Source organism: Neoarius graeffei, chromosome 20 (genome assembly GCF_027579695.1).
Source record: "Neoarius graeffei isolate fNeoGra1 chromosome 20, fNeoGra1.pri, whole genome shotgun sequence".
Taxonomy (NCBI): domain Eukaryota; kingdom Metazoa; phylum Chordata; class Actinopteri; order Siluriformes; family Ariidae; genus Neoarius; species Neoarius graeffei.
In genome coordinates, this window is record NC_083588.1 from 45,318,803 (window position 1) to 45,327,812 (window position 9,010).

Consider the following 9,010-nt stretch of genomic DNA (forward strand, 5'->3'; position numbering starts at 1 on the left):
TTGGACTCAAGTAATGAGGAAAACACACTGGTTCCTGACTATAGAAACTTTAGTCTGTTTTTTATTTCCATACTAGTATGATGTGACAGTGTTGTTGAAAGATTTACAGAATTTTCTGATTAGGCATCAGACTATAAAGATAAAAATATTAATGAAGATGATAAACAACACTTACCGCTCATGAATTCCGTTAATCGATATAACTGAGAAATCTGTTTACAGTTTATATGAACTGGCTTAACTGTAGACAATTCTTTAAGTGTGCGTGGTTTTTAGAGTGTGGGGTGGGGGTGTACATGTTCATTGCTAATGTGCATTAGAGTAGTTCCTCTTTTTTTGTGTGTTGTGGTCACCATTTTATTTTTTTTATCATCTAGCCAACATGCTTTCACACTGCATCATCAGCAGGCATGAATAATGAGGAACTACATGTCAATGATTATGGCAGCAGTTCTTACGTACAAGTTAACAGAATTCAGATAAGATTATCTGAAGAAAGGATGAGACTTGCGTATAAACAGTTTTTCGGAGGTGCAATCAGTAGGATATCCATGTGGAACCAGGCACAACAACAGAAAACAAATAACCAGTGCAGAAAGCTCCATACAGAAGAAGATGGTCAGGATGAATCAGGCAGGTCAGGAGTGTTATAGAGGAGCCACAGCAGAAGAAGTGTGTCAGGATCTAGCATCACGTCAAGCAGTGGGAGTGCACATACAGACCGAGAGAAAACATTCAGATCATACAGTGATTTAAAGTGGTGTACATTGAAATCTGTGTGACAGGTTTTGATTTGACAAACCTGAGTGGAGTAATGCCCATGAATAATACAATAGAAACTATTAGTGATGCTGTCTTCAGTACTGTATGTTTTTAGCTTTAATTTTCTAATCCTATTTATCCAACGGCAAAACACTTTTTGTAACCTAATGAATTTGTAACAACTCTTTTTTAAAAAAAAAAAACTTACAAAATATACAAAATAAAAATGTATCACACACACACACACACACACACACAAAAAAAAAAAAAAAAAAAAAAAGAATTAATTGCAAAAATTACATGGACCACATATTGTAGATTCTTCCTCACTGATGGCCTGCCTGTTTATGAAACACTAGATGTGTTGTGTGTATTATAGGGCTGCTCATCTCATAGCAAAACAGTAGCTTGCCTTATCTGCATCGCTTTTACACATCTGGCATTTAAAGGCTAGTTTCAGAATCTATGAAAGAACCGATACAATCTGGAGTGGGTTTCGGCAGCGCTAAATATCTACATGGACCACATTGTAGATTCTTCCTTACTGATGGCCTGCCTGTTTGTGAAACACTAGATGTGTTGTGTGTATTATAGGGCTGCTCATCTCATAGCAAAACAGTACCTTGCCTTATCTGCATCGCTTTTACACATCCCACATTCAAAGACTAGTTTCAGAATCTGTGAAAGAACTGATACAATCTGATGGGTTTAGTCAGTGTTAAACATGTACCGTACATGCTTTATTCTTCTTACTCATCTTTGCATTAAACACATCAGACTAAACGTTACTATGACACAAGGATGTTTCGATGTTTAAATGGCAGCTTCAAATATTGTTGGAGTATTTAAGAGGAGTGCCATCTGAACAAAGCATGTGCTTGATTTTGAACAGATTCTTAATCCTTAATGTCTATGATTAATGTGTATTTTGTTTTCTGTCCACTGTAAAATTATGTGTAATAAAAATGTTATTTTGGAGAAGCTCTTTGAATTTGTTACCTCGCCCAGGACGGAGTCCACCAGGGGGCGAAGTATTGTTTTCGGTCGGGTTTGTTTGTATGTTTCTTTGTTTGTTTTTTGTTAATGATGTTACGGGAAAATGGCAGCACCAATCTTCATGAAACTTTCAGGATACATGGGCATTGGCCTCAAATAGAACCTCCAACATTTTGGGGGTCATCTGGTCAAAATCAAGGTTTTTGTGGCTACTGCCTCATATAGAGGTGGTAGCCACTACGGTATGTCATTGTGCTGTAAGAATGTACGGGTAAGAGTGTAACAATCGCGCAGTACAACATGAGAGCAGTACAGTGTGTTCTAATTGGCTGAGAGCAGCAGAGAGTCAGAGCCATGTTTATTGGCCAAGTATGTTCACACACAAAGTCAAAATCAAGGTCAAGGTTACCAAAAAGGTCAAAATCATTTTTGACCTATCTTCCTTTTTTTTTTTCTTTTGATATCTTCCTTCATATTCATCATAAGTGCTACAGGGCAAGGTTTGTTTTGCCTGGCAATACTTGTTTTAGACTGTTTTTTTTTTTTAAATTCATGAATCTGTGCAATAATGATGGCTACTGATTAGCAATAGTAAGTCTGTTCTAATTGAAAGTCAGTCATTACAGTTTTAATTTGGTAAACTGTAAAGCATTTTATTTACACAACATGCCTACCACTTTAAAGGTGAAAATTGTTGGTTTATTGTGGCACAAATGTAGCCCAGGCTGTAAAGTGACATAATTTTGTTAAGACTATCCCCTTAAGGCGGCACGGTGGTGTAGTGGTTAGCGCTGTCGCCTCACAGCAAGAAGATCCGGGTTCAAGCCTGTGGCCGGCAAGGGCCTTTCTGTGCGGAGTTTGCATGTTCTCCCCGTGTCCGCGTGGGTTTCCTCCGGGTGCTCCGGTTTCCCCCACAATCCAAAGACATGCAGGTTAGGTTAACTGGTGACTCTAAATTGACCGTAGGTGTGAATGTGAGTGTGAATGGTTGTCTGTGTGTCAGCGCTGTGATGACCTGGCGACTTGTCCAGGGTGTACCCCGCATAGTTCGAATTACGGGGGGTACTGGGGGGTACTATACCCCCCAATGAAGACCCAGTACCCCCCAAAGAGACAAAAATATGAGTTTTGGGGGGGTCCGATATTTTTTCTGATATTGTGAAAAGGAATATATAATTCAAACCAACTCCCATTCGGCATTCTTATTGTAGGAACATTTTAATATAAATCGATTTCAGACAGACACCCCTATTGTGGACCGTACCATTTTTAGTCACCGCAGCGCTAGAACGCGCTAGAGCAGGGGTTTTCAAAGTGTGGGAGAGTCAGCCCCCCTCCCCTCCGCAGAGAGCAAATAAACAACAGCGCCCCCCCCGACAATTTTTGTTGTTGCAATACTTAATGTTCCATTCATATTTTTAAAAAAATGGTTGTTGTACAAATTTTTATATTTTTCTTTTACACATTTTAAACATCTGTGCTTTTTTTTAAACCTCTTGTTTAACACATTTTAAACATCTCATAGCATCATTAGCTAGCACCTCTTGGCAGACAACACACTGTGACAGTGGAGCATCTTCAGATCCAGTCCATGAAAATCCAAACTTTAAATAATCGTGGTCATACTAGCTTCTTTTTTTGCTTGGCCCAGACTCTGTCTCCTCACTCACTGTAGCTTTAGGTACTAAAAATTGATCCATTTTGTCTCCGGCAAAGGCTAGCTGAAGTTCGCTAAATGTCCGCAATTGTAATTTATTCTGGTTTATTTTTCCTCACGTTGCGCCCCCCCCAAAGAACTCTGGTGCCCCCTAGGGGAGATGCGCCCTACACTTTGAAAAGCCCTGCGCTAGAAGCAATAGTTTCTAGTCCACACCGTATTCAGTTGATTCATCAGATACAGTCCATGGGTTTGCAGCAATTTATACAATCTGTGGTTTGCAGCAGAAGACGTGCATTGGTAATGTTAGTTGCTAACCAACTTTTAGCCTGTTGAAAATGTGTTATTTTACAACTTTCATTTATTAAAGTGATTTGTTCTTTCAGCTCATGTCACATCTTTATACGTTGAATTACTTACCCACTGAGGCCAGAAGGCTACAGTGGACGGATGTTAACGTTAGTTACCAACGTTAGTTAGCAAGATAAGCTAAGTCTCTATTTAAATCAAGCTTATTACAGTGTGGTATAGAAACGATTCTCATTTCAAAGGAGAAGAATGCCATATGTTTCCATTCTCATTTTATCATGAATAAATTGTGCCCTTCTGAAATTCATTTGGCACATAGGCCCATCCTGTGTGTGTGATTAGGCACAAGAAGTTCTGATGTAGGCCTAGCTAAGCCTATGTAAAATTACAATCAGAACCTCTGGAGGCAACATAAAAAGAGCCAGGTAGTAGGCTAGCCTAGGCAAAATAGCCTAGTACATGGATGTTTTCTATTGTTTTTACTTACATTCCTTTTGTATTATTTTTAAGATAGTCATAGTTTCATCTGAGTACCCTGTTTGAGTTTATTCACAGAGACAGTAGGGCAAACATGAGGAAAAGAAAAGGGCCAGACATCAGGCATTTTTTTTGGTGCTAAAAGAGTAAGTACTAAATATTAGCACTAAGATCTACAGACAATTACAGTACAAGTGTAGGTGCAGTTAGGTTTTATACACTGTTCATGTGAATAAAGAAAATGGGTTCCCAGCAGACAGGAGAGGCACAGCAGGACGAAAGAGAGCAAGACATTCAGCAGGACTGTTCTGCATGTGTGTGTATACTGTATGTGACTCATTTGTAGTGTTGATACCCAGTTTGTTCTGACAAAGAAGGTTATCAGGTTGTACTGTTGTTTTTCTTCTGTGGTAGTACTGTATGGTTTGTCGTGCTTCTTAATGACATTAAAAATTATTGTTCAGAGTTATTGTGTTGAGTTACTGACACCGACTTCCATAGACGAGACGGGACAGGACCGGGGGGGGGGATTGATATGATAATGGACCATGATGGTACCCCCCAATTATGGTGGGGTAATTCGCACTCTGGTACCCCGCCTTTCGCCCGTAGTCAGCTGGGATAGGCTCCAGCTTGCCTGCGACCCTGTAGAACAGGATAAAGCGGCTAGAGATCATGAGATGAGATGATTATATGCACTAAAAACTATTGAAAAGTGTTTAAAATGGAGAAAAGGAGAAATAGAGAGAGAAAAAAAAGAGTTGCTGCAGAAGGCTACGTAGGTTAAGTACGGTCATCACTTCCTGTTTTGCGGTCATGTTTGCGGTTGCTGCATCATGCATTGTCTGATCCAAACGCAGATAAAACCTGTTTTCATCCACGGGGTAAGACCTGAAAATAATGTTTTAAACTGAGTTGGAATAATTCTTAATGATGTTAAACACTGGTTGACCGGTATAGAGGGCTCCGAGATGATGGTAAAAATAGTAACACTGCGCGTGCGCGGCCATCTTGGAAGTCACTCGCTCCAGAATGCTCATAGAGTACACATCATAGAGTACACATTCACTGATTCATTTCCGCGTTAGAGGGCTTAGAAGCTTGGATTTTTTAAGAATTTAGACATCTGAAGTGATGGAGCACTACTGTGAAAGTTTGGATAAGCAGGCACGGGAGCGTTATGCTGAGAAGGTATGTTTCATTGGGAATGTAGATCCATACACTGTTAGTGAGAAGGAATGGAAAGCTGACCCTAGCTTGTTGCCGCATGTGACATACATCGATCTTGTGAACTATCTAGTGTTTCACCCAAGTCCATTTTGTGAACTAAAGGATTTCCAGAACTACAAGAGCATGGAAGCATACGATAGATTTGTGTCTGGTTGGATCCGCGATGTGTCGGTGTTGACTGCTGAAGACGGAGAGACAAAAGTGATCAGAGGGAAAGTGTTACACTCGCAGAGTCTATCCCAGCCTAGTCTACACCCCTGGATAATATTTGACAAGAGACATGCTATTTTGTGTGCACATTGCAACTGCATTGCTGGACTTGGGGAATGTTGCTCCCATGTTGCTTCCCTGTTGTTTTATGTTGAAGCGGCCACGAGACTGAGGGAAAGAACGACGGTCACACAACAGCCGGCATACTGGATGCTACCGGTAACTATGAAATTAAAATAACTAATTTAGTAACTATGAAATTCAAGACAATATTAACCTACCTGTCACAAAGTGATCAGAACAAATCCAGATACAGTCAAGTTGTCCTAAATTTGATCGGTTAATGGCAGCCAGCCACTGTCGTCTCCTCCGCTCGCTTTTCTCCTGTGCTACAATTCCCTGGTTAGTCACGACTTTAGGGAGTCTGTGGAAGCTTTTGCCACCCTTTTCCCCCCGGCTGCTACAGCCAACAATGACACACGTATTCGGCATTGTCACCCCTTTTTGCTTCGCTGGACAACAACAATGCACTGACACAGCGACCTTTGACTTCCAATATGGCCGCCGCCGGGTGCGCGCTGACCTCGAAGCACTCTATATTGTTAATATTTAAACTTTATAGAGCAGTGTAAGACCGGACGGTTTCTGCCGATCGGGTGAGGGTAATTGCTGGAACGCTCCTTCCTAAATTGATCGCTCGGTGAGTGAAAGAAAAAAACACTCTTTAACTTGTTTGGTTGATTGTAAAGCATCTGAAAGTTACATTAATCGGCACAGCAGCCATGAAAAAGGTGCTAATGGTGCTATTGTGTTGTGATGCTAATGGGCCACCTACCTGAACTTAGCAGCTTAGCATGTTGGTGTCACATCTAAGTAATCATTTCAGTGTTGTTTATTGTTATTTACTAAGGAATATTTTTCTAAACTGTTGTTCATTGCATATGTTGAAAAAAATAAGGGTTGTTTTACAATCAGGGTACAAAGTTTGTGTCACAGGGGGCCAAAATTCAAATTGATTCAAACTGGTTCTTATATCAGTTTTTAAGTGTAGAACAAGTTAAAGAACAGATTTCAGGTAATTTTTTGTATGTGTATGGTAGTTTTGTGTAATCTGCTATAATATGGGAGAAACAAATGAAGTGATTCTCGAAGAGGACGTGTTTTTTTTTTTTTGACAATTCAGAATCCACTACTTCCATAGCGCTTTTAAATATAAGGCTGTAAGCTTTGTGTTAGTTGTCTCTAATATTTATGTCCCAATATCTTGACCACATTTTAGGATGAAAATAATAATTTTAGATATGTTATTTTATATTGAAAAATTAGCTGTCTCGGAGAGGACATTTTTTTGACACAATTACGTACTAATTTGATCAAAATAGTCTGAAAACTTACTGGCATTCAACATTAAAACTTAACTATGTTTCCAATTATATGGAACCAAATATTTGCTTTATGGTATAAAGAATGATTTAAGTGCATCCCTTTTGGAGCTACCTGTGGTCAAAAAAGCACTTTTTCTAAATGACACAAGTAATTTTGCTAAATATGACATTGCCATACATTCACCAAAAATCACGTTATCACCAAAATTTTTTTTGCATGGTAAGTAGAGCTATCACAGGGCTACAATAAACAACCAAGTTTATTTAGTCAAGCCTTTTGATATTGAAGATAATAAGTGTTAAATGTGATTTTTAGCTTGCGTACCCTGATTGTAAAACAACCCATAAGATATTGGTGAGACTGCTTGATGTAAGTGTGTGCTTGTGGCACTTAAAGAGGTAAATATTTAATGCAGTTTCTCATTGTTACCGGTGCAAGGAGAGACAATTAAGCACGTTAGGCCTTAATGCCTCTAGCTACCATGGGGTTTCTGAATTTAATGCAGTTTTCTACCAAATTAAAGGGTACTATGCAATATATATATATATATATATATATATATATATATATATATATATATATATATATATATATATATATATATATATATATAAATTTTTTTTTTATTTTGAAAAATTATATTTTCTTTGTTACTAATGTAACTAAAACTATTTCAGCTCTTGAAAGTTATTAATGTAACTACAGTACTTGAATATAAAAAAAGCACCTTGAATGTATTTATAGTTTCGCAACTACAAATTAATACTTGAACTCTTGAACTAAATATAGATATGATTTTCGTTGTACAACTAAACCTTTTGAGAGCATGATTTAAACCGGTTAATGCAAATGAGTATTATTGATTGGTGATAATCAACATGCTATTTGGATCTGCTTTGACCCCTCTGTAGGTCAGGTTTTTTCTGTGACTTCATTTGATGAGGTCCCAGCCAAGGTCTACCGTCTATCGGGGAGTTTCCAGCTGGGTTCGTTTGAGGTTTCCAGAGATCCAGAGAGATTGTTTCTAGAGTCCATGATCCATAGATTCCCAGTGTGAGCTGGGTGGCGAGCCACATTGAAACCACCGATATTGAACTGGGAGTGGTGAAGGATTCCTTCATTCCCCCTTCCTCACGGACTGTGTGGTAGGACAGAATACACATACACTGATCCATTTGACATGGATCTGAAGAAGAAGGGCCCCAACACTAACTTTGGGACAGAGGATTTTATTTTGCCGGCTTTATTATTTTAGTTGTTATTTTTCATTGAATGTCTTGCAACAAACTGTTGTATTTTCATTGTGTTATTGGTTATTAATAACAAGTGGCCACACAAAAAACTCAAACCACTGTTGCTTGTGTCTTTTGATTACTCAACAACAAAGGCTCTCACAAGCTTATAATCTTCTATTACTGGTCCATCTATTAATATTGACTATTATTTACCTGTGGTCTGTTATTACATTGTAACAAGGGTTACACAAACAATAAGATGAAGAAAAATTGTGGATAAATACTTTAAAAAACTAATTAAAACAATATAAAAACTGGGTTTTTCCTACCTTGGTAGTAATTCAATTAACTGTTAAAAAGTTAAAACAAACAAAAACAAACAAAAAAAAACTGTTTTATGACTAAGTCTATACTTTTCTCTAGCATACAGTGTCTTGCAAAAGTATCCCCCCTCCCCCCTTTCATGTTTGTCCTGTTTTGTCACATAACAAGCTGGAATTAAAATTGATTTTTAGGGGGTTCTCAGAATTTGATTTACACAACATGCCTACCACTTTAAAGGTGAAAATTGCTGTTTTATTGTGGCACAAACAATAAGATAAAAAAACAGAAATCTAGAGTGCACATAGGTATTCACCCCCCCCCCCCCCCCCCCCAAAAAAAAAAAAAAAAAAAAAAAGAAGTCAATACATTGTAGAGACACCTTTTGCTGCAATTACAGCTGCAAGTCTCTTGGGGTATGTCTCAA

At 38.4% G+C, this 9,010-nt stretch overlaps 1 protein-coding gene and 1 long non-coding RNA gene across 4 annotated transcripts in view; one reads left to right on the forward strand and one right to left on the reverse strand.

Moving 5' to 3' along the window:
• csf2rb (colony stimulating factor 2 receptor subunit beta) overlaps window positions 1-722 on the reverse strand; it is a 27,700-nt gene extending 26,978 nt beyond the window's left edge. For 2 of the 3 annotated variants that reach the window (XM_060901794.1, XM_060901796.1), the window contains exon 1: window positions 176-532. The gene's annotated coding sequence lies outside the window, so the exon portion shown is untranslated. Of the gene's footprint in view, window positions 1-175; window positions 533-607 lie in introns of those variants that run through there. The other variant, XM_060901797.1, reaches the window with a different exon arrangement.
• LOC132868701 (uncharacterized) overlaps window positions 1-8,375 on the forward strand; it is a 9,312-nt gene extending 937 nt beyond the window's left edge. Inside the window, exon 3 of the long non-coding RNA XR_009650872.1 lies at window positions 7,939-8,375. This is a non-coding gene — a long non-coding RNA (uncharacterized LOC132868701). The remainder of the gene's footprint in view (window positions 1-7,938) is intronic.
• The last annotated feature ends 635 nt before the right edge of the window (window positions 8,376-9,010 follow it).